This window comes from Mauremys mutica, chromosome 19 (assembly GCF_020497125.1).
Source record: "Mauremys mutica isolate MM-2020 ecotype Southern chromosome 19, ASM2049712v1, whole genome shotgun sequence".
NCBI classification, from domain to species: Eukaryota; Metazoa; Chordata; order Testudines; family Geoemydidae; genus Mauremys; species Mauremys mutica.
The window spans coordinates 2371924-2398348 of record NC_059090.1 but is presented as its reverse complement, the minus strand read 5'-3'; the positions used below and the strand labels follow the sequence as shown (position 1 = coordinate 2398348).

The following is a 26425-nucleotide window of genomic DNA, read 5'->3' as shown; positions in this document are numbered from 1 at the left end:
TCTAGGGTAGGTGCAGCATACTCAGGGTGGGGAGAAGAGATGTGAACCTCTGTGAGAATGTGGGGGGATTGAGGGAGGGGAAGACCTTGGGGGAGGTTGTGTAAGTGGACGTGACCCACTTGCTGGGGGTGAGGAGGTTATGTGTGTGGGTCTAAAAATCGTCCCAGGAGCTGTGGCAGAGGCTGGCTGAATGGCTGTTCTGGTGAGTGGCAGATTGACAGGAGGTTGTAGGAATGGATCTGAATGTGCATCGAACAGTGTCTTTGTCCCTGATCCCACCTATGAGGCTGCTTCACCTTGACTTCCTGCGAGCTTTCCGTGGCTGCTGTGTGACTGTTCGAATCAGTTGGGCCAGGTTTTATTTGTAATATCATGGAACCATCAAAGTGTATGTATCACTGGCCCATGTAAGCACCTTTGGAGGAGGGGGGTATAGCTTAGTGGTTTGAGCATTGGCCTGCTAAACCCAGGGTTGTGAATTCAATCATTGAAGGGGCCATTTAGGGATCAGGGGCAAAAATCTGACTGGGGTTTGGTCCTGCTTTGAGCAGGGGGTTGGACTAGATGACCTCTGAGGTCCCTTCCAACCCTGAGATTCTATGATTCACCTATGATATAGGTCCATTTCATTTCAAAGAAGACTAGTTCAAAGCATATTAACTAACTTAATGCACATCAGTGGTGCCCAGGTGAACAGTTATTCCATGGCAGGCTAGTGTGAGGTAGAGTCACACCTCAGTTTGTAGCAAACTAACATCCTTGTAGACAGCACTAAGGTACACACTGTGTTGACACTAACTGAGAAGTGCAACACACTTATAGCTAGAATGAGCTTGTAATTACAGGATGGCACCCTTGTTAGCTGTGCTATCATTAAGGGTTACCTACCTTATGGTGATATTGTCCTCTTGGTTTCCAGCTCCAAAAAGAAAGTCCTTCTCTAAGACATGTCTTAGCACAAATTAGCAAAATTCTTAGCCTTTTTTGGGGGGGTGGGATTTGGGGGGGAAGCAATACAGATAAAAGCAAAGCCAGAAGAAAACACAAATATATCCTGATCATAATCATCTCAGTAAGATGTTTCACCATCTTTATATTTACTGAGGTTAAAAAAAAGACACTGAAGTGTCTTGTATACAATGTTGTTGTTGTCATGTGGGTCCATGGATATTGGAGAGACAAGGTGGATGAGGTAATATCTTTTATTGGACCAACTTCTGATGGTGAGAGAGACAAGCTTTCAAGCTACACAGAGCTGAGGAAGAATTCTGTGTAGCTTGAAAGCTTCTCTCTTTCACCAACAGAAGTTGGTCCAGGAAAAGGTTTTACCTTGTCACTGAAGAGTCTTGGTATTAAAATTTTGAGATTCATGTAACATTCAAAGAACAAAGTTAATATTCAATAAAAAACATACCACATCTGTAGCTTTTAAATACCATTTTTTGCCATAAACTAGGAGTTATGCTGTGTCCATCTACTTTCAGTAATTAAGTAATCCAAAAGGTCTTTACTGATGTATGATAAATATAATCTTAGCCTTGGGCAAGGTAGACTGGATAGGTAAAGTTATTAAATTCCTCCGAACAGAAAACAAGGCAAAATAATTAATGGAAAAAGCTGGTTTATAAAATGTCATTTAAGAAAATAGTCAATGGCTGATGGCTTGAGGATAGTCCTCTGCTGATCAGTCATCTTTCTATCTACAGTGAAGTTCCTCTCCCTGCTGCTACTGCTGCCTGGAATATGTAGCATATTTCTAGCCAATATTATTAATTTTGCATACACCACACTGTGTTCCTTCCACTAGTTCAACACATCCTGTTCATTTTCCATTATGGCCTTTTATGTTGTATACTGCTTCACTTCATCATCCATCATCATGTAAATTCTCCCGTTCTCCAAAGTCAGACAGTGCTTTTTCAGCAGCTGTTGGTAGATTATCAGTAATGTTGCATTGCTTTACAGGGTCTGTTCCATCTCCTTTCAAGTTTTTAATTAGCCTGCGCACTTGGAATTAACTTTTTCATGTTCATGGTCAGACAGCATTTGGTGCTGATTAAAATTAGGCAAGGGAAATACTCCTATCTTGTGTAGGTCCTGTATTTCCATTTATTTTTACAAGCAACTTGCGATGACGTTGCCTGACGTATCCTAAGAAAAGAGGCTGACAATGTCATTTAAGTTTCTCAAACTATAGCATTACTAAGTTCAGTGTAGAATACTTGTCTCCTTCCAGTTCCCTCTGAGCTTCATAAAATGGTTAGAGGAATGACACCACTTCCCCTTGGGGGCTGTTTTCCAGCTTGTAGCTTTCCCCTCACTCTTTTAGATTCTCTTGCAGCTCATGGTAAATCTCCTTAATTGAATTTAGTGTCAGATACACCATGCTGAAACTTCTTTCTGCCATTTTAATCACAGTTTAGACAACGGTGCTGTGATGCCAGATTATTTCACCAAAGACATTGCATTATGCACAGTCTGTACAATGTTGGGAGCTTCGCATGGTCTTGACAATTTAGGTATTTGTGTGGTCTTAGAGAAAGCACTATATTAGCTCTCTGATCTGTCACTCACATTACTGTATATAAATTAGCTGGATCAAATCCACGTGTTTTCACCAGCCACTTTATAAGTTCACACCTAATGTTTTCACTTTTTTTTCTTCTAAAGAAGTGGTCCCCAAACTTTTTACCTTGCCCCCGCCTCCCCAGGGACAGGAGTGGGGCCACGGCTCTGGAAGGGGGGACATGGATGGGGAAGGGGGCCGAGGCTGGTGCCATAGCTAGAGGTGAGGGTGGGAGCATAGCCTCCACCAGGAACTGAGGCCGGCAGCCAGATCCTGGACAAGGACTGGCAGCCGCGGCCAGAAGCGGAGCCCCAGGAGTGGGGCCAGCAACTGGGAACCTGGGAAGCTGGGGCTGGAGCTAGGAGTGGAGTTGGGTGGCGCACCCTCCCTGCCCCCTGTGGGGGCTGGCCTGGGCCCCAACCATGCCCCCCCCCAAACATTCCTCTCCTACAAGGGCACATCACTCAGATTGGGGACCTTTGTACTAAAGGAAACATAGCAGTAGCTGAACTCTGGCTTTAAGTGTAAAGTCTGGTATGGCATAATGGCAAGTTATTGTAATATATATTTTACAGTAGTTGTCTGTCTGCAGGCATATTTCAACTGCTACAATGATCAATACCCCACTCAACACACCTTTCAAGATACATGGGTCCTATAATGCCTATCACAACGTGTGGTGTACCTCTTCCAGCGTATCAGATGCCCAGGTACCAGCTGTGTGTGGGAAACCAGACAACCACTATGCTCTGGAACTCTCAGAAAAATGAGAAAAGACAAAAACATCCTGTCACCCATGGGCAAACAGTTTTCATGAAGCAGTCATGCCATATCTGACCTATCAGTCCTCATCCTCTAAGGACACCTGCACAACACATTCAAAAGATGAGCTTGGGAACTTAAATTCAAAACTCTCTGGATACCAAAAAATCATGCCAGTTCTTCATGAGTGCTTTCTCATGTTGATTCCATTCTAGGTGTGCGCGCGCCCACGTGCACGGTTGTCGGAGATTTTTGCCTTAGTGATATCCGTTGTGTCAGCTGTAGCGCTCTCTGGAGTGCCGTGCTCATGCATTGGTATATTAGGCGCTGCCGACCCTACGCTCTCTCTGTTCCTTACCTCCAGTGATGGTTGGATGGAGAGCCTTGTCTTGCATCGCAAGAGCGTTCTTACAGTCCATTGTTCTGTCTTCTTTGTTGTTAGTTGATAGGTTCTTAGACCTTTAAGTTAAGTGTTAGAAGAGTAGTTTAGGAGTTAGAGTCCCAGCTGGGACTTCTCCTCAGAGGGGGCATGCCCCGTTCACCAGACTTTAAGCCACATTAATCATGCAGCCGGTTGATGCCCATTAGTGACCTCCACAAGAGGTGTTTAAAGTGTTTGGGGGAATCCCACAGAAATGATAAGTGCAGGATCTGCAAAAACTTTCACCCTCGAACTCAGAAGGAGTGTGATATCCACTTGAGGGCCCTCCTCATGGACGCTGTACTTTATCCTATCTCGGAGCCTTCTCAATTGCACTCCACGCCCAGCACCTCAGCATCGGCACGCAGTGCACCACCAGCATCGGAATACACCTGGCACCGTTCCCCTTCACCGGTGCCTAAGAAGCAGTCAAAGTTGACAGGCCCGGCAGCATCGCAGAAGAAGGGAGCTTCGGGCAAAGGACCTGTGTCAGGCCACATGGCCTTGCCAGAAGTGCTTGGGGGTACCGCTGCAGTTGGACCCCTTAGCCCAGCCAGGGACCCGTCTCCTAATCCTGGGAGTGGCAGGGGGTCCCGGCTCCTCGTAGTGTCATCTGTGTCCGAAGTGGGCCCAACAGCCAAAGAGCAAGTAGGCCAACTGGCACCGCAGACCCCAAGTCAGGCAACGGAGCCGGCCAAGGCCCCAGCATCTCTGGGCAAGCTGGTTATCAGACCTCCCCCTAAAGCAGTGGAGCATTCCCAATCCTCGGACCACAAGTGGCCGTCCCCATCACCATGGCCTCAGACCCTGGCACTGCTGCCTCAGTCCCCAGTTAGAAGACACAGGTCCCTGATGCCTGAGTCCCAACGCAGATCCCTGTAGCCATGGTACTGTCGGGCCTTCTGCCAGAGTTCCCCACGGTGCAGATCACCATCGTCTAAGCGGTCTCCCAGGAGTTGATCCCTCTGGTGCAGGATCGTTCCCAGTCACAGCACCGGTCTCCGGCTCCCCGTTACTGCTCTTTGGGCAGGCACCAGTCCTTGCCCTCTCCTTACCGGTCACCGATGAGGATCAGTCGGCAGACTCATGCATGTATGTCTTCCCCTCTGTTGAGGTCCTGGGGTGTCCCCCCATCCAGCTCCTTCAGGAAGAAGGACAGAGATAAAGGATTTAAACGGCGTCATCCTTCATCTTCCTATTCCTCTGCCCAACCTGGTTCTTCCAGAAGCAGGCATTTTGAGGATGCTCGTGAGGACGGCGCCCCAGTCACTTCCCAGGATCCCCCCCCTGCCGCCCCGCTCTTTACTCAACCGCCTGCTCCCCTCCACTTGGCCTGATTGTGGTTGACCTCAGAGCATTGGGTGCTCGATATATCTTCGGGCTACCATTGCGGCGCCGGTCGTACTCGCGGCACCGTTCTACCTCATGCACGCCCTCCCGGTACGGTTGGTACCGATCCGGGTCCCGGCACCGATCCCGGCACCGGTCGCCTCGCAGCCGATCCCGACGCCGCAGATTCTCGTCGAGATCTAGGTCGGCCTCCCAGTACCATTATAGCCGTCGGTCCCGATCTCGATCACGGTACTGCCGAAGATCCCGGCACCGGTCTCCAGCCCCAACCCGTGACCTAACAGCGTGGGACGGCGCAGACGCTCATGGGCACTTGGTCCCCCCCTTGGCCTTCGACACACAACTTGTCATTGTCTCAGGCGGGGAGAGGCTACTATATCCAGGGCCATGACGTAGAGGGCGCTAGTCAAGCCCAATATGAGAGTCAAGGCCCTGATCAGGGACCACCACAATGGTCTTTCTGGACGCCTTGGGCATACCATCAAGCCCAAGGTGCCCCCTCAGGCGCCTCTCGGTCAGCCCATTCCAACCATCGGATGCCTGAGGCCACTGTGAGCCATCCTCCCCCGCTGGACACAGATGAGGCTGCTGTCCCGCCAGTCCGCACTCAGGCCCCGGCTGTATCGGACCTCGATCACCAGGATTCTCCACAGCCAGAACTTCCTCAGGATCCACTGGTACCTGGGCTTTCCTCCTCCTCCCCAGATGAGGCAGTGGCAGGCACATCCTCTTCTGGTCCCCCGCCAATAGATCTCCGAGCTCACCAAGATCTCCTACGCAGGGTGGCGCAGAATATGAACCTACAGGTGGAGGAGGTACCAGAAGTAGAGGACCCTGTGGTTGACATTTTGTCAGCAGATGCACCTACAAGGGTCGCCCTGCCTTTCATTAGGACCATACAGGCCAATGCACATATGATCTGGCAGTCCCCAGCATCTATTCCTCCCACTGCCAGAGGGGTGGAGAGGAAATATATGGTACCATCCAAGGGCTATGAGTATCTCTATGTGCACCCTCACCCTTGTTCTCTGGTGGTACAGTCGGTGAATGAGAGGGAGCGGCATGGCCAGCAAGCTCCTGCCCCTAAGTCCAAGGAGGCTAGGCGCCTGGACTTATTTGGACACAAGGTCTACTCAGCTGGAGGCCTACAGCTTAGGGTAGCTAATTAGCAAGCTCTCCTGAGCTGCTATAACTATAACACGTGGACCTCCATGGGGAAGTTTAAAGAACTTGTTCCCCAAGAGTCCAGACGAGAGTTTGCTGCCTTACTGGAAGAAGGCAAAAAAGTGGCAAGGACATCCCTTCAGGCGTCCTTAGATGCGGCGGACTCGGCGGCCAGAACTCTAGCCTCGGGAGTGGCCATGCGATGCATCTCCTGGCTACAGGTGTCCGGCCTTCCACCAGAACTTCAACAGACAATTCAGGACTTGCCCTTCGAGGGCCAAGACTTGTTCTTGGTTAAAACAGATCCCAGGCTTCAGAGCCTCAAGGACAACCGAGTCATAATGCGCTCACTGGGGATGCATACCCCAGTAACTCAATGCAGACCTTTCTGCCCTCAGCCTCAACACACCTACCCTAACCCTCGGCTGCGGCAGGACTTCACTAGAAGGCGTGGCTGGGGTAACCATAGGAGACAATCTGACCCCAAGGAGGCCAGAATCAGGGCCCCCCAAAGCCACCGGCGGGGCCCAAGTAAAACTTCTGAAGGTGCGCTTGAGGACGGAGCACCAGTCTCCTTCCAGATCCTTTCCCACCCTTCCGCAACCGTCTCTCCTATTTCTTCCCTGCATGGTCCCATGTGACCTCAGATCGTTGGGTCCTACGCACGGTGGAATTTGGATACCATCTTCAGTTTGTTTCGCCCACCCCGCTCCCCGTCCCTCTTCAGGGACCCCTTTCACGAGCAAATCCTCTTACAGGAAGTGCAGATGCTCCTAGACATCAGAGCAGTAGAAGAGGTCCTGAAGGACCTGAGGGGCAAGGGGTTTTACTCCCGCTACTTCCTAATTCCCAGGCAAAGGGGGGTCTGCAGCCCATCCTGGACCTGCGCGGACTCAACAAATTCATGGTAAAGTTGAAGTTCCGCAAGGTATCCCTGAGAACCATTATCCCTTCCCTGGATCCTGGAGACTGGTATGCCGCCCTCGATATGAAGGACGCGTACTTCCACATAGCGATTTACCCGGTGATACCTTCGCTTTGTGGTCAACCAGCAGCATTTCCAATTTGCAGTCCTTCCATTTGGCCTCTCCACGGCGCCAAGAGTCTTCATGAAGTGTATGGCTGTTTTCGCGGCCTCACTCCATCGACGTCGCATACAAGTCTTCCCATACCTCAACGATTGGCTTATTCGAGGTCCATCCGAGACGCAAGTGCGGCATCACCTGCATCTCGTCAGAGAACTGTTCGAGCAACTTGGCCTTATGCTCAACACCAAAAAGTCCACTCTGGTGCCCACACAGAGAATAGACTTCATTGGAGCGATCCTAGACTCAAATCTCGCCAGGGCGTGCTTACCGCAGCCCCGCTTTCAGGCAATGGTAGCAATAATTCAAGGCCTCCACAGCTTCCCGATCTCGACAGTTCGCACGTGTCTCGGTCTCCTAGGCCACATGGCCTCCTGCACTTTCGTGACCAAACATGCCAGACTATGCCTCCGTCCACTTCAGACCTGGCTTTTCTCAGTGTACCGGCCGGGCCGAGACAGCCTGGACACGATTCTCACTGTGCCGAAGGACATCTTAACCTTGCTGACTTGGTGGATGAACCCCTCCCTGGTCTGTGCAGGGATGCCATTCCATGCCCCACAGCCTTCACTAGCCCTGACCACAGACGCGTCATCTCTAGGCTGGGGTGCCCACCTTGCGGGGCTCCGTACGCAAGGCCTTTGGTCTGCGCAGGAAGAAATCCTGCACATCAACGTGAGGGAACTGAGGGCAGTACGCCTTGCATCTCAGGTGTTCCGCGAACTTCTCCAGGGCCGTTGTGTTACAGTCTTCACAGATAACACAACGGCCATGTTTTACATCAACAAGCAAGGTGGAGCACGGTCCTCCCTTCTTTGTCAGGAAGCCATACATCTCTGGGAGTTTTGTATAGCCCATTCAATCAATCTGGTGGCGTCCTTTCTCCCAGGAGCCCAGAACACCTTGGCAGATCACCTCAGCATATCCTTCCTAGCTCATGAGTCGTCAATTCGTCCGGACGTTATCCATTTTGTTTTCCAGAAGTGGGGGTTTCCCCACATAAACCCCTTCGCCTCTCGCGAGAATTGGAAGTGCCATGTGTTCTGCTCCCTCCAGTGGCGCTCCCCGGGCTTCCTGTCAGACGCATTCCTGATAACTTGGAAAGACCATCTGTTTTATGCCTTTCCTCCATTCCCACTGGTCCACAAGGTCCTCCTCAAGCTACAAAGAGACAAGGCTCACTTAATCCTGATCGCTCCAGCGTGGCCGAGGTAGCATTGGTACACCATGCTCCTCGACCTGTCGGTGACTGAACCACTTCCCCTACCGCTGTGGCCGGACCTCATAACTCTGGAGCACGGCAGACTACGCCACTCACACCTGCAGTCCCTCCATCTCATGGCATGGATGCTGCATGATTAACTCACTCTGAGCTGCGTTGTTCTGCCTCTGTACAACAGGTGCTCCTGAGCAGCAGGAAACCCTCCACTAGGTCCACATACCTGGCCAAGTGGAAGCGTTTTTCCTGCTGGTGTGCCCAGAACAATGCTGTCCCCATGCAGGTACCAGTTCCCACCATCCTGGAGTATCTCTGGTCCCTGAAGCAGCATGGTCTAGCGGTCTCATCCATCAAGGTACACCTGGCAACCATTTCAGCCTTCCATCCAGGAGAGAATGGACCCTCAGTCTTTTCTAACCCTATGGTCACCAGGTTCCTCAAAGGCCTAGAGCGTTTGTACCCGTAGGTCCGTCGTCCGGCCCCTACGTGGGATCTCAACCTAGTTCTATCTAGGCTCATGAATGCTCCCTTTGAGCCAATGCTCCCTGCTGTACCTTTCCTGGAAGACAGCCTTCCTCATCGCTATCACATTGGCAAGGCAAGTGTCGGAACTTCGGGCCCTCACAGCGGATCCCCCGTATATGGTGTTCCACAAGGATAAGGTACAGCTCCCTAAGGTGGTGTCTGCCTTCCACATCAACCAGGACATCTTCCTCACGGTCTTCTTTCCGAAACCGCACTCCTCACGTCGAGAGCAACAGCTGCACTCTCTGGATGTTCGTAGGGCTCTCGCTTTTTACATCGAGTGAACAAAGCCTTTTCGAAAGACACCTCAGCTGTTTGTAGTGGTGGCAGACTGGATGAAGGGTCTCCTCACAGCGAATTTCATCTTGGGTGAGCTCATGCATCCGTGCCTGCTATGACTTGGCTCACGTTTCAACTAGCCACCTCACAGCCCACTCCACTCGGGCTCAAGCTTCATGTGCCGCCTTCCTGGCTCATGTACCCATCCAGGAGATCTGTAGAGCAGCGACCTGGTCATCTGTGCATACCTTCGCTTCCCACTATGCACTAGTACAGCAGTCCAGAGATGACGCGGCATTTGGTTCAGCGGTACTTCATTCCGCGACATCTCACTCCGACCCCACCGCCTAGGTAAGGCTTGGGAGTCCTAATCGGAATTGATATGAGCAAGCACTCAAAGAAGAAAAGACGGTTCTCCCCTTTGTAACTGTTGTTCCTCGAGATGTGTTGCTCCTATCCATTCCAAACCCGCCCTCCTTCCCCACTGTCGGAGTAGCCGGCAAGAAGGAACTGAGGGGCGGATGGGTCGGCAGGGGTATATATCCGGCACCACTCCAGGGGGCGCCTCAGCCGACCCACCAAGTGTTGCTAGGGTAAAAATCTTCCGACGAACGTGCACGCAGCGCGCACACACCTAATTGGAATGGATATGAGCAACACATCTTGAAGAACAACAGTTACAAAGGTGAGTAACCGTCTTTTCTTCAAGATGTGTTGCTCATGTCCCACCCTTCTACCCCTCTGTCGGAGCTGCAAACCAGAAGGAACTGAGAGGGCGTAGGGTCAGCAGCATCTAATATACCAACACATGAGCGTGGCACTCCAGGGGGCGCTACAGCCAATCCTACAGATACTGCTAAGGCAAAAATCTCCGACTGTGCATGTGGGTGTGCAAATACCTAGGATGGAATGGACATGAGCAACACATCTCGAAGAACAACAGTTATGAAAAGGTAGGTAACCATTTTTTTCAACAAAGGCACTGTTTTTATGGCTCATTACAATTAGTAACCCACGAACCCTCATTTGTGCTATGACTGCAGAGGTATTAATTGGCCACTTCATTTTAAATGGTTTCTTGCAACATGTGTTAATGCTGTATTCTTAACAGTCTGTCCCACAGATTAGCTGTGATACTATGGTTACTTTTTCCAGACCTGAAGAAGAGCTCTGTGAAGCTCATAAGCTTGCCTCTGCAACCAACAAAAGTTGATCCAATAACAGATATTATCTCACCCACTTACCTCTCACATATCAGTGGTCATACCCACCACAATCACATCTTTCGGTATGTCATCTGATAAATTTGTTCTTTCCTATTCAGCTAGATCATGGCATCTCCTTGAAACTGTACTTGGGAGTGGTAACACACTACTGGCTGATACTCAGCTGTAGGTATCATCCACATTAATCAGCTTTTGCACTAGTTCGATGAACCCACGGTCCAAAGATGCTCTGAGAAGGTCAAATGTCCTTGCAATTGAGACTCAAATATTTGCCTGTAATTTCTGTTTCTTCTTCCCTATGGGTGCTCCTCTTCAGGTGTGCATGCACCCTGTCCCACTGTTTTGAGCCTGTGATCAGAAATTTTTTGGTAATAGTGCCCATTCGGCCCATAAATGTGCTTTACTTGTGCCCAATAGCAAGGATGTATAGGACTGCAGAGGTGAACAGCTCTCAGTTCCTTCTCTTCGGCCTGAGACAGAGCATCAAACATGCCTGCTTTTACAGAGTGTTTTAGTGTGTTGGGATTCCCCCTGAGACTTCCTTCCACTCTGCTTCCCAAGAAATCAGTTCAGCTCCAGACTTTGACACTCACATATCTTTATTTGGCATACAACAATGCTACGCTTAGTTGATTAGACTCAAATGTAGGAGGTGTGGATGCAGATGACACTAAACTGGGAGCATACGCTGGAGGGTAGGGATCGGATACAGAGAGACCTAGACAAATTAGACAATTGGGCCGAAAGAAATCTGATGAGGTTCAACAAGGACAAGTGCAGATTCCTGCATTTAGGAAGGAAGAATCTCATGCACTGCTACCGACTAGGGACCGAGTGGCTAGGCAGCAGTTCTGCAGAAAAGGACCTAGGGATTATGGTGGACAAGAAGCTGAATATGAGTCAACAGTGTGCCCTTGTTGCCAAGAAGGCTAACGGCATTTGGGGCTGTATAAGTGGGAGCATTGCCAGCAGATCAAGGGACGTGATCATTCCCCTCTATTCGGCATTGGTGAGGCCTCATCTGGAGTACTGTGTCCAGTTTTGGGCCCCACACTACAAGAAGGATGTGGGAAAATTGGAAATGGTCCAGCGGAGGGCAACAAAAATGATTAGGGGTCTGGAGCACATGACTTATGAGGAGAGGCTGAGGGAACTGGGATTGTTTAGTCTGCAGAAGAGAAGAATGAGGGGGGATTTGATGGCTGCTTTCATCTACCTGAAATGGGGTTCCAAAGAGGATGGATCTAGACTGTTCTCAGTGATACCAGATGATAGAACAAGGAGTAATAGTCTCAAGTTGCAGTGGGGGAGGTTTAGGTTGGATATTAGGAAAAACTTTTTCACTAGGAGGGTGGTGAAGCACTGGAATGAGTTACCTAGGGAGGTGGTGGAATCTCCTTCCTTGGAGGTTTTTACGGTCAGGCTTGACAAAGCCCTGGCTGGGGTGATTTATTTGGGGATTGGTCCTGCTTTGAGCAGGGGGTTAGACTAGATGACCTCCTGAGGTCCCTTCCAACCCTGATAGTCTATGATTCTATGATACATCACAGCTCTAAAATTACACAGAAACCCTCTCCCTTAATATACATGACACAGCTCTTTGCATTTACTAAGAATTGAATCACACATTTTTGGATTGGATTGGTTATTTTGCAGGAACCAATCCCTGTGCAACATGCTCTGTCCATGCATTGTCCACGCTCAATGTACTCTTTACCTCATCTCTAGATTTCTAACCGATCTTGTCCATTGTTATCTTGTTGGTAGTAAATGATTGCCTTGGTGTTCTCCCTCTTATTTTGGATGGCTCAGATATTCTGTCTGTTTAGTCTATAGATCTATTTACTTACTTTATTTAGCACAAACGTCCTGTTTTCAGCCTGAAGATTCATTTACCTCGCTATACTATCTTCCAAAGAATGAGGCCTCTCCTGTGTGTTTAATGACTCAGGCAAGGCCTACCTATAAAATGTTAGGTTAGTTAGTATATAGTTGTAGATAGTTTATTTGGGTGTTTGTCTGTTTTCTTGTACTTGTGTTTCCCCAGTTACAGAGTCATTTTGGACTTTTGTTTTCTGGGCTATGCCAAGATCTCCAGTCTTTAAATATTGTCTTTCCTGATGGGAGGTGATCCTAGTTAGTGGCAGATGCTCTCAGAGTCTGAAGTGTTTGGGGGATACCTGTATTCTCTCAAAGTGGAAGATATATACTTAATTTAAAATCAGATCTCATAAGAACAGGGAGAGTAGAGAAATCCTTAAAACTGGCTTCAGACCAATGCTCTGAGGACACCCCTGAATGCCCTGTCTACCCCAGGATCCTGGTCACTGAGAGCTTCAAGGAGTCTATCCCTTCTACCTTAGGATCTCAGTCACTGAGACCTGCAAGGGAGAAGACAGCTGCTACTCTGGCCACCTCAAGATGCCAGTCACTGAAAGCCCTGGGGGCTGAGACATCTTCATCCATGCTAAAAGTACCGAGAGCCTCACATTATAAATTGGTGGATAACCAACCAAGGGGAGCAGGAGTGTTAGATCTCCTTCAAAGAAGCCTTGGTCACCTGAGACCCCAAGAGGAGTGTTATTGAGGCTCTGAGTGTTTCTGGTACTGTGAATATGTCTAAGGCTGCTTCTAAGAGTCATGCTTCTACCAAGGAGAACCTGACACCAAAGTCATCCTCCTGCTTCCATTGGTAATGTCTCCTGTTTGGAGATCAGTGCCATCAGACTCTTTGGTACTCTTGGGACTATTACATCAGAGTCTGTGCCTGGGCATGTTCATCCTTCAATTCAGACTAGACAGGTACCTACCTCAGTACCAATACTGACCTCCAACATACCCCAGTACCACAGGAATTCAGATACTCAACGGACTTCTTTGTCTCCAATGAACCAGAGTCTCTACTGCCTACTCGTACTGTGCACTTCTTGGTACCAAGGTCTTCTGGGTCAACAATTACTCATTTTTCATTGAGACCTTCTACTTTTCTGACTTCCGTCATCCAGGGAGAATAGGTATCATCTATGTGGAAGAGGACTCTGATTCGGACTCATAGCTTTCTGTTCAAGAGTTTTATTTATTCGAAGACACATTACTCTCCTCTGCACACAGAGAGAAGGGAGGCTAAGCGACCTCCACCTTCAAACAGCTGAGATGACCAATGGTAGCTATCTCCTCTTATACCCTACGGTCCTCCTCAATGGTCTTACTGCAATCCATGGGCCCTATACCACCAACAATTTTTATGGGCCCTGAGTCCCTCTCATAGGGAGCATAGGCAGCCTCATTCTCCTGTGCCCCGCTCCCTCCTCACTAATCAGAACCGCTATAGTAGACCTTTAAAGAACAGAAGGCAAGGACTGACAAGGAAAGTAACATTTCACACAAATATTTCATCATCACCACCAGATGAGGCTGTAGTGCCTCCACCACTTTCCATGGTGGATGACTTTTGATAGTTCCATGAGCTGATGAAGTGAATCCTGGATACACCTCATATTCCTATTTAGGAAATCCAGGACTCCCATCATAAACTCCTGGAGATTTTACATGCTTCAGCTTCAAGACATATGGCACTTCCAATTAATGAGGCACTTTTAGAGCCAGCCAAGATGATCTGGCGAACTCCTGCAACAGCACTCCCTACATGCAAGTGTGCCAATAGAAATACTATGTCCTGGTCCAGGAGACAGAATTTTTATTCTCACATCTTAAATAGAATTCCTTGGTTCTGCAGTTAATAAACATGGGAGGCAGTACAACACCAAAGACACTGTATACCAAGGACCAGAAACATCTTGATTTTTTTGGTCACAAAAGGTACATTGTGCACAAAAGAAGCACTGTGAAGGCCATCATAAATGAAGGTCAGATCTTGGCCAAGACACATTTACAGGCCTCCTTAGACTCAGCTAAGACTGCATCCCAGTCCATTTCTACTGCAATCATGATGTGATGACCATCTTGGCTCCAGCTGTCCAGATACCTTAGGAGGTACAATCTATTGTAGAGGACTTTCCTTTTGACAGTCACAAGTTTTTTGTTTTTGAATTCTACTGACAATTCCCATCACAGTTTGAAGGATTTGAGGGCAACACTTTGATCTCTTGGGATCTATACACCTGTGAATAAAAGAAAATTTAGCCGGTGTCATACAGCCCAGAGATCTCTCCCAGCTCACTTTTTTCTACTTTCTGTAGACCTCCTGAACCTCCAACTAAGAAACCAAAATATTCCAAGAAGCCAGCTACTGCCACAGCTACTTCATCCCAGCCATCCAATTTTGATGACTTGGTTGAGAGTCTGACCCACCCACTCCACAGGGATGACTGCACTATTCCATCCTCTCTCATCCCCCATTTGGATACCATCTCTCCCAATTTCAACCTGCATGTCAGGCCATAGCATCCAACAAGTGGGTTTTGGATGTCATAAGGTCCAGTTACTCCATCCCCTTCACTTCCATCCCTTCCTCCTACCACTGCTTCTCCATCCCTTTTCGGGGACCCATCTCATGATCAATTGCTTAGACAGGTTGCCTCTCTTCTACGCTTAGGAGCTACAGAACTCATTCCAGTATAGCTCAGGGGAAAAGGGGATTTAGTCCAACTACATTCTGGTTTCCAAAAAGAACAGGGGATGGAGGCCAATATTAGATCTCAGATGTCTTAACAAATATGTGAAACAGCTGAAATTCAGGATGGGGACTCTTGCAGCTATAATTCCCTCCATTGATTCTGGGAGTTAGTTTCTGACTGTCAACCTTGAAGACATTTATTTTCATGTCACGATTCATCCCTCTCACACGAGATTTCTTCACTTTGTAGTCAACTGCGACCACTACCAGTATTGCACTGTCCCTTTTGGCCTCACCTCTGCCCCAGGGGTATTCTTAAAGATCATGGTAATTGTAGCTGCCCACCTATGTCTTATGGGGATAATCGTTATCCCTTATCTCAACGATTGGTTGCTCAGAAGTCCCTCTTATCAGGAGGTATTGTCAGCAGTAAAAGTGACAAGGTCACTATTCCACAGTTTAGACCTCCAACTCAATCTTGAGAAATCCACTTTGACACCAGTACAGCAGATCTTTTCATGATTCCTGCAATTTAAGATCCTCCTACTATCGTCATACCATCAGACCCATCCTTCTTGGGATAGGGTGTGCATCTGAGGTCAGACACAATCCAGGACAAATAGTCATCACAAGAGAGGCTTCTTCATCACAAGAGAGGGATAGCTCAGTGGTTTGAGCATTGGCCTGCGAAACCCAGGGTTGTGAGTTCAATCTTTGAGGGGGCCACTTGGGGATCTGGGGCAAAAATTGGCTCTGCTGGTGAAGTAGGGGGCTGGACTTGATGACCTTTCAAGGTCCCTTCCAGTTCTAGGAGATTGGTATATCTCCAATTATTACCTTCTAGAGTTGAGAGCAGTGAGAAGTGCTTGTATTCACCTTCTTTCTCTGATCAAAGTCAAATCCTTCAAGAACATGACAGGCAGGGCTGGTGCAAGGATGTTTCACGCCCTAGGCGAAACTTCCACCTTCCACCCCCCGCACCTCCACCCTGAGGTGCCCCCCTGCCCCCGTGGCAGCTCCCCCCCTCCGTCCTGAGGTGCCCCTCTCCCCCCCACAGTAGCTCTTCACCCTGAGGCACCCCCCCAGCTCACCCCTGCTCCGGGCATGAGCACAAGCATGCCTTCACTTTTCCCGCCTCCCAGGCTTGCAGCACCAATCAGCTTAGGCGCCGCAAGCCTGGGAGGCGGGAGAAGTGAAGCAGCCACGGCGTGCTCGAGGAGGAGGCGGAGCTGGGGTGGGGAGTTCCCCTGCGTGCCGCTCCCCCCCCACTTACTTGCTGCAGGGGGCCCTCCCCACGCTCCCTTGCCCCAGCTCCCTCCGCCTAAATGCCGGCGGCGACCGGGGCAATCGAAGATCCGGCCTCTGCGGTCGCTGCCAAAGAAAATGGCACCCCCCCCAAATCCTAGTGCCCTAGGCAACCGCCTAGGTTGCCTAAATGGTTGCACCGGCCCTGATGACAGGCCATGTGGCCTGCATGTTTTACATCAATGGTCAGACAGGGCGTGTTCCCTCTCACTTGTGCTGGAGCAGTAAACTGCTGGAATTGGTGCATAGACAACCAAATAGTGATCTCAGTTTCTTACCTCCCTACTATACAGAATACCACAGCGATGACCTCAGCAGGTAGTTCTCCAATAATTACAAATGGGGCATTATGAGTCCTCAGCACCATATTTTTACCTTGGGGGTTTCCAGAGTGGGTTTAGGAAATGTTTTCCTTATTTCCTGGGCAGAGAGCCTACTTTACAAGTATCCACCAACACCGTTGTTCTTCCAAGTTTTGAACAAGATAAAGAAGCACAAAGCCATAGTCATTTTGATTGCACTGACGTGGCCAAGACAAGTTTGGTATCCTGACCTGATTTGACTCACTTCTTGTCCACTGCTGAGACATTACCTGTTGTCTCAGGAGACTAGTTTGTTACTTTATCCCGGATTAGAAATTCTGCGACTTCAGGTGTGACTCCTTGATGCTTCTTGGGGATAGAGACTTCCTGTTCAACAGAGGTGCAACAAATATTGTTACATAGTAGAAAGACATTTACATGAAATACTTCAGAAATGGAAGAGTCTTCACCACTGGTATTCCCATCATCAAGATTCTCCTGTTCACTCTCCTCTTCCCACAGTTTTAGTTTACCTGTTGGAATTGAAAAGATCTGGTCTCCTTAAGAGTTTTCTTAAGGTCCTCTTGGTGGCGCTATACCTTTCACTCACTGGTAGAAGGTTTTTCAGTTTTTTCTTACCCCTGGGACCGTAAGGTTTCTGAAAGGACTGATGAACCTCTTTCTACAGATTGGAGAACCTGATCCACTATGGGACTTGAACCTCGTTCTTAATTGCCTTATGAAACACCCCTTTGAACCATTGGCTACATGTTTGCTGCTTCTCCTAGCTATTTAAACAGTTTTCTTGGTAGCCATAACTTCTGCTTGGAGGGTTGGAGAATTGGAGGCTTTAGTAGCAGATCCCTCCCCTCCACTGCCGCCGCCTTTTACAGTGTTTTAAAGGACAAAGTATTGTGACTACATACCAAGTTCTGACCCAAGGTGTCTTCTCAATTTCATATAAACAAGACCATCCATATCCCAATTTTTCCCCTCAAAACTACATCAGACTTGGCAGTCCATATGTTAGTTGTCAGATGGTCATTAGCCTTTTATGTGAACAGAACTAAAACTTTCTGAAAGTCTACTAGGCTGTTTGTTTCAATTGTGGACAGTTCATGGGGATCCACAGTCCCCACCCAGAGGCTCCCCACTCAATCTGCACTTTAGGGCAATGTTTCACTTACATGGGATGATTAATAGGCAAACAAGGAATTCGGTTGAGGGCTTTAGAAACCATGTGACAGAAGAAAAAGTGCACTAGTAAGGAAAGACTCGCTGGCTTAAAATTGCAAGCAGTAGTCAGATTTTGTAGCAGCATGAACAGGGCTTGCCTACATGAACATTTATCTTAGAGGCAAGCTGGGGTGTGAATCTACTCTGCCAGCACTAACTTGCTGGGGACTATCTGTTGGTGTGGACCCTGCTGACACACACAGAGTTTTTTAATACACTTTGATCAAGTCCCATTTCAAAGAGAATTAGATCAAAGTGTATTAACAAACTGTTAATAGGCGCACCAGCAGAGTGCACATGGACAGTTAGTCCATGGCAGGCTAGTGCTGTCAGGCTAGATTCACACTCCAACTTGTCACAAACTAAGGCTTTGGCTACACTACGTGCCTTTTAGCGACATGCCTGAACTAGTGAGACTCCATTTGGAAGCTAATAACCCTACCGGCTCCACTCACTGCTACTGTCTCAGAGCAACAGCCCAGTTCTTCAGCTAGAGCCAGAGTGTCTACAACTGATAGCCTGGATGTTATCTGGCTGACCACTACTGAAAAGGACCGCTCTGTGGCAGTCCTAGATATTCTGTACCAAAGTAGAAAGCCCACAATGAGATGAACTTATTGAGCCAAATGGAAAATATTCTTTATTTGTTTTTGCATGACAAAATTATGCTCCTCTGCAAGCGACAATCCACAGTATTTTGGATCACTCATTCTCTCTCAAGCAGTGAATAGCCTCTGCTACAGGCCCACATATTTTCTCACCCTACTGTGACAATATTTCTCAAAGAACTTGCCTATGCCTTTCTTCCAATCAAAGAACGCCTCCTCTTTGGATCTCAATCTAGTGCTAACTGATTGATGGGCCCTCCCTCTGAGCCCATGGCCACCAGCTCTCTTGTGTTGCAGTGTAAACCCAGGGGTTAGTGGGACTTGAGTAGGCCGACCCATGTTAGGGAACCTTGGGCTTGAGCGCCTACACTGTTTTTTAATCCTACATTAAGAATTTTCTAACTCGTGCTCAAACTTGGGGGCTCTGGCATTCACACTGCAGCGCGCAGACCTGAGACAAATCAACCATATCCCAAAGTCCTTAGCTCCTTCCAAAACTGTGGCCACTCTAGCCCCATGATCGTGATGCACTGTGAGAAAACTGTACTGCCTACCCTGCAGACTACAGGAAGTTTGAACAGCCTACCAATACAGTCCGTTGAGCAGTCATTTTGGTCTGTGCGCTCCCAGCTACTGGAGCTAGCAACATGGAGGCACCTTTTGAAGAACTTCTCTTGCTTGCGCTTTCACTCCTGTGTCAGGAAACGGGCAGAGCATTTGTTAGGTGCTGGTGGACATTTCAGTAGTGTTTTCTGTCCCACCCAAGATACCTGATGGATTTCCTGATGGAGAAGGAGGAGTACCACCCTGGCATGGCAGACTCGCACTGGCAGATGCTGCTCAGTACAATTGGTATAGTCGCTGGTGCCCCCTATGTAGAAGCACAGACTGGTGGGTCACATTTTCCTGTAGATCTGGATTGAACAGCAGTGAGACCAGAACTTTCGCATGAAGAAAGCTAAATTTCTGGAGCTTTGTGAACAGCTTGCTCCCACCCTCTAGTGTAGAGACACAACTGAGGCCACCGTTGCTGGTTCAGAAGTGTGTTGCCGTAACCATCTGGAAGCTGGCTACCCTGAACTGCTACAGATCCATTGTCAACCAGTTTAGAGTTGGAAAGTCAACTGTGGGTAAAGTGGTGATGGAGGTATCTGAGACAGTCAGGTGTGTGGTTTACCCCGTGTGTGATGGGCAGTAAAGATATTCCAGAGGTAATTGCTGGCTGAAAGAATAGGGTTTCCTTACTGCTCCAGGGCAATTGACGGGACTCATGGACCCATAATTTGCCCTCCTCAAGGAGAACATGAGTACATAAACCGCAAAGGATACTACTTCATTGTTATGTGGGCCCTCTTAGACCACAGAGGCCAATTTACGAGCATCAGCTTGGGCTGTACTGGAAAAGTTAACAATGCCAGAGTTTTTTGCTTCTCAGGAGTCTACATTCATGGACAGGCTGGAACACTATTCCCACTAAATGACATTGACATAAATGGAGTTACTTTCTCCACCATTATTCTGAGGGACCCTGAGTATTCCCTTTTGCCTTGGCTTATGAAACCATACCCTGGTTTCAGAGGCCCTGGCAAAAGAAGGTTTAATAGAATTCCTTCTCAGGTTGTCTCAGAGTTTCACATTAGCCAGTCTATTCATCCTCCTGTTTTTTTCCCCCAAACCCCTTTCTTCCATAGCCAAAGTAAAACTCCAAACACTAGGTGTGCTTAGAGCAGTGTCCGTTTACATGTACTGGACTATCAGGGCCAGCTCCAGGCACCAGCCGAGCAAGCTCGTGCTTGGGGCGGCAGATTCTAAGGGGCAGCATTCCCTCAAATACTTTTTTTTTTTTGGCTTGGCCGCTTCGGCCACCCTGCAGGTTTTTTTGTTTTTGTTTTCTTTTTGGTTCGCTGCTCCGGACGCCCTGTAGGGGGCAGCGGCGCCGAGGAGGGGAACACCCTGATGGAAGCAGGCTGCGCCCTCCGTCTGCCCCAGCTGGTGCTAGGTCTGTAGCAAGCCTGGCAGGGCAGCCCGCAACCTTCCCTCCCCACCGACTGCAGCGGCGCAGCGCCCTCCCAGCAGGCGGCACGGTGGAAGCTCCGGCTGCCCCCCTCTCTCTTCCCGCCCACTCCTTCCCCCTCCCCCTCGCTGCCCGGGACATGTCTGCAGCACTGGGAGTCCCCCTGCACTTGCTCTCCGGCCGCCCTGCACGGTTTTTTTTGCTCTGCTGCTCCGGACGCCCCGCAGGTTTGCTGCTTTTTTTTTTTTTTGCTTGGGGCGGCAAAAAAGCCATAGCCGGCCCTGTGGACTACATCACTTAGAGCCTCACCAAGACTCTTAGCGAAATAGATAACAGGACAACCAATGCCTTCACAGTGGCCAAGTGGGTTTTGGACTGTATACATACCTGCTATGTGCTAACAGAGATCCTCCTGAACACTTGACTTGAACCCACATAGTTTTCATCACCTCCCTCAATAATGTGCCATTGACTGAGACTTTTAGGGAGTCATAGCATGCAAGTCACGGGAGGTAACAGTACCGCTCTACTCTGTGCTGGTTAGGCCTCAGCTGGAGTACTGTGTCCAGTTTTGTTCACCAACGTATAGAAAGGATGTAGAGAAACTGGAAAGGATCCAGAGGCGAGCAACAAAGATAATCAAAGGAATGGAATGCAAGCCATATAAACAAAGGCTAAAGGAACTGGCTATGTTTAGTTTGGAAAAGAGGAGATTAAAGGAGTGGGTGAATATGATAGCGATCTTCAAATACTTGAAAGGCTGCCATAAAAAAGATGGAGAAAATTTCTCTCTTGCCACAGAGGGCAGGACAAGAGGCAATGGATTCTAACTACTGCATAGCAGATTTAGATTAAATCTCAAGAATAACTTCCTAACTGCAAGAACAGTAGGATGATGGAACAAACTTGTAGAAGCTCCTTCACTGGAAGTTTTCCAAAAGATGCTGGAGAGCCATCTGTCTTGGATGGTTTTTCCTCCAGATCAGATTGGCAGAGACCCTGGGGTTTTTGGCCTTCCTCTGCAGCATAGGGTATGGGTCACTTGCAGGTTTGAACTAGTGTAAATGGTGGCTTCTCTGTAACTTGAAGTCTTTAAATCATGATTTGAAGACCTTAGTAACTCATCCAGAGACTAGGGGTTTATTATAGGAGTGGGTGTATAAAGTGTTTCACTTTATAATTTTGCAAGCAATTCAGTTTTGTATATTATTTTCTCCAGAACTTCTTGTCGCTTACAATGCACACAAGGATGCACAGATCAGGGGCATAGTGGTTCACATACTCACCGAAAACACCACAGCAATGTATTATGTGAACAAACAGGGGAGACCACTCCTATCAGCTTTGTCAGGAGGCAGTAAATTTCTGCCAATTCTGCATTGAAGAGAACTTCATTCTCACAGCCGTTCATTTACCAAGTGCCCAGAATCACGTGGCTGATCATCTCAGCAGGAATTTCTCTCAGAATCACGAATGATCTCTGAAGAGCAGTGTGCTGAGGTACATATTCAGAGAATGGTGTATTCCTGCTGTTAACCTGTTTGCAATGAAGGACTACAAAAAGTGCCATCTGTTTGCTCTCAGTCTGGATTCCATGACAGACACATTTCATCTGAGTTGGGGATCAGCTCAGATGTATACTTTGCTCCCATTCCTTAGGTAATGCTCAGGCTAAGGATGGATCATGCCAGACTGATTCTCATTGCATCAGTTTGGCTGAGACAGTGTTGGTTTTCCAATCTCCTCAGTCTTTCTGTTCTTCCATCCATTCCTCTTCCTTGTCCCGATCTATTGATTTCATACCGTGGTCAGATTTCACATCCTGCGCTGAACAGTCTACACTTCCCAGCATGGATGCTGTGTGGCTAGACAAGAGAAGCCCTGTTCTGAAGCTGTTTGACAATTTCTACTGAACAGTAGAAAGCCCTCTATTAGGACTCCCTATGTGGCAAAATGGAATCATTTTTCCATCTGGTCCCTTGTCTGGGGGACTCAACAATGCAGTTGTGTGTTCAGAACATTGTGGAATACTTGTTATACCTCCAGTCATCTGGTTTGTCATTCAGTTTTGGTTTTACATCCTCCAGTTCAAGGGAAAATCAATCTTCTTGAACTCTTTGGTAGTCAGATTTCTGAAAGGGCTCACTTGTCTCTTTCCACCAGTGAAGGAATTGATTCTCAGTGGGACCATAACCCTGTTTTGGCCAGGGCTCTACCAAATTCATGGTCAATTTTGGTCAAGTTCACAGTCATAGGATTTTAAAAATAATAAATTTCATGATTTCAGAGACTTAAATCTGAAATTTTATAGTGTTGTAATCATGGGGGTCCCAACCCAAAAGGATGTAATGTGGAGGGGAGTTTGCGATATTGCCACCCTTACTTTTGTGCTGTTGCTGGTGGCAGAGCTGCCTTCAGAGCTGGGCGCCTGGCCAACAGCCACTGCTCTCTTGCCGCCTCCAGCAGCAGCACAGAAGTGAGGGTGGCATAGTATGGAGGGGGCTTCACTTTGTGGAGGGGACAGGGCTGGCCTTACAGGTGGGCGATGTTGTGGGGGGGTCCTATGGTCACCTCCCCCACCCACACAGCTAGCCCAAGGCCTCTTTAACCCCTGAGCGCTGGGGCATTGGGCTCGGGGAGGGGCAGGGCTCAGGGCACCCTGGCTGAAAGCTCCTACTGTATGCCGGGCTCCAGCTGCTGGTCCTAACCAGGCTGGTGAGTGACAGGACTTCCTCTTCCCCTGCAGGGCCCATTCCCAGGGCTGGGTCAGACTCACCTCCAGGAACCTCCCTCAGCTGCAGGAAGTTCTGTGGCCGCTGGCTGGGAGCCCAGTTCTGAAGGCAGCGCAACTGCCAGCAGCAGTGTAGAAATAAGGGTGTCATGACAGGATATTGCCACCTTTACTTCTGTGCTGCTGCAGGGTGCATCGCTACCTTCAGAGCTGGGCAGCTGGCCAGCAACGTGCTCTCTAGCCGCCCAGCTCTGAAGGCACCACAGAAATAAAGGTAGCAATAACACAATCCCCCCTTCAGTGACCTTGACCCCTCCCCACAACCCTCTTTTGGGTTGGGACCCCCAGTTTAAGAAACACTGGTCTCCCTTGTGAAATCTGTATAATATAGGGTAAAAGTACACAAAAGACCAGATTTCACAGTCTGTGATATGTTTTTCACGGCTGTTCATATGGAAGGACCCTACTCATGGTACTTCCATTGGAGCCCTTGGCAACTTGTTCTATGTCTCTACTATGCCAAAATAAAGCATTTCTTGTGGCCATAACTTCTGTGAGAAAAGTTAGTGAGCTGCAGGCCCTAATGACAAACCCTCCATATACGTAGTTTTTACTGGACAAGATTGCTTTGAGACTTCATCCTGAGTTTTTGTGTAAGGTGGCATCACAATTTCATCTTAACCAGACTAGTCACTTACCTGTATTTTTTCCCAAACCTCATTCAAGTGCTGACAAACAATGTCTTCATTCCTTGGATGTGAGACAATGTTTAGCATTTTACTTGGAAAGAAGTAAGCCATTCCATTCATCTTTTTGTTTCTTTTGTGGATTGTATGATGGGTCAAGTGGTTTTGGTGCAGATGATTTCCTGGTAGATAACATCCTGTATTACAACGACTTATGTGGTGGCTTGGTTTTCACCTCTGCACAGGTTAAGAACTCATTTGAAGAGGTCAGAAACAGCTTCAATCACATTTCTCAGCGATATTACAATATTGGACATATGCAGGGCTGCTACTTGGTTTTCCATACATACGTTTACCAAACAATTATGCTATTATGACTGCATCCAGATCAGCTGTGCTCAGGAGGGGGAGGGATAGCTCAGTGGTTTGAGCATTGGCCTGCTAAACCCAGGGTTGTGAGTTCAGTCCTTGAGGAGACCACTTCAGGATCTGGGGCAAAAAATTGGTCCTCCTAGTGAAGGCAGGGGGTTGGACTCAAGGTCCTTTCCAGTTCTAGGAGATTGGTATATCTCCAATTATTACCTTTAGATGTGAATTTTGGGAAGACAGTGTTGCAGGCACTTCTTAATTAAACTCCGAGTCCATCTCCTTCTGATACTGTTTGTGAGCCACCTCAGTGGAATACATCTGCAACCACTTGAAAAAGAAAAAAACGGTTACTTACCTGTATTGTAACAATTGTTCTTTGAGATGTGGGAGCAGCTGTGTGTGATAGAGTGGGAATTTTCTGTAATATTTTTATGAATCTCTGTGTGCCTCAGTTTCCCTTATATTTTGCATGACCCGGTGGGGAAAAAAGGACCATGTTTGCTCTGAGGGCAGGCTAAGAGACATAGGGGTGTGTGTGTGTGTGTGTGTGTGTGTGTGTGTGTGTGTGTGTGTGTGTGTGTGTGTGTGTGTGTGTGTGTGTGTGTGTGTGTGTGTGTGTGTGTGTGTGAGTGAGATATCTAGCTTTCTGAGCCTGAATGGGTCATTAAAAAGGACTGGCTGAGGAGACAGTGGAAAACCCAATCACCAGGCCATTGATCCATAGCAACCAATGACCCAGAGAAAGATGGATTTCCCTGCCTCTAAACAGGGATGCTGAGGAAAGACCCCAGCTCAAGGACAAAGAATTGGAAGTGGAGGATAAAGTGTTGGCTTCTGGAGGAAGCTGAGGGGCTCTCTCATCTGGGAACTGATTAAGGAGGTCAGACTGAGGCTATATCTACAGCCTGTGTTAGCATAATTTATGTTGCTCAGGGTTGTGAATAAACCACCCTCCTGAGCAACATACTTACACTTACATAAGTGTTTGTGTGCACAGTGCTATGTACAGCGCTCGAGCGGGCACAGCTGTACCGATACAGCTGAAGTGCATCTGGTGAAGACGCTCTGTGCTGGAGAGTGTCTTCACCAGATGCGCTGTACATATAGACATTTCCTGAGAGAGACAGACAGAACCTGAAAATTGAGTTTTAGTACAGCTTGGCTAGGACTTGGGGCTAACCAGAATGCTTTAACCTTTATTTCTCTGTGTTGACCTAAGGGTTTTCTATGCTGTATTCCAGTTGACTTAATAAGCCCTACTGTTTGGAAAATACTGCTTGAGTGTCACTGTAAATGCTTGGTGAGGTGCATTAATTCCTGAAGAGAGTACAAGTTTCTACCAGGAATCTATCTGAGTTGGACTTGCTGAGCAGAGCTCACCGTGTGAAGCAGGAGTGCTAAAGCTCAGAGGTTCAGTCTCAGGAAGTGGTGAGGCTGCGTGGCCTACCCTGAAGGAAGCTTAGGACCCCCTGTGAGTTGGGCACATCAAAGGGGCTCCTCCAAATGATTGTGCCAAAGTTGAGGACATAGCACTGATCCTGTGGATCCATGGCAATGGGTATTCCACGATCCACTCTCCGGCCCCTCAGCATTGGAGTCTAAATTCTTGATGTTTGGTGTGGAGGAACCGAGGGAGGGTCAGCGTGGTGCTGCCCTTAAATAGCCTGGGGAGTAGCTCAGGACCAGAGCATGCATGCCACCCCTACAGATACTGCTAAGGAAGTTCTTTGACTTTAATGCCCTTTCGCACGCACACCTGAGTGGAATACATTTCTGCACCCTCATCTTAAAGAACAGCAATTACAGTACAGGTAAGTCTTGTCTGTTGACTTCACTGCATCAATACATTTGAATCATATTTTCAAGTTTTTCTTTCCTACTTTGAGGGCTAGGAAACTCTTTCATTTTTTAAAGATGAATTTCTGATGTAATCACATGACTCCAGGAGCTGGGGCCCATGGCATTTACAGAGCCTATGCCTTAATCTAGCCCAAGGGTACA

At 48.2% G+C, this 26425-nt stretch overlaps 1 protein-coding gene across 3 annotated transcripts in view; it reads left to right on the top strand.

Annotated features, from left to right (window-relative positions):
* HSF5 (heat shock transcription factor 5) overlaps positions 1 to 26425 on the top strand; it is a 69200-nt gene that overhangs the window by 42135 nt on the left and 640 nt on the right. Inside the window, exon 7 of one of the 3 annotated variants that reach the window (XR_006574459.1) lies at positions 3159 to 3173. The exons of the other annotated variants lie outside the window; for them this stretch is intronic. The gene's annotated coding sequence lies outside the window, so the exon portion shown is untranslated. Of the gene's footprint in view, positions 1 to 3158; positions 3174 to 26425 lie in introns of those variants that run through there. 3 annotated transcript variants of the gene reach the window in all.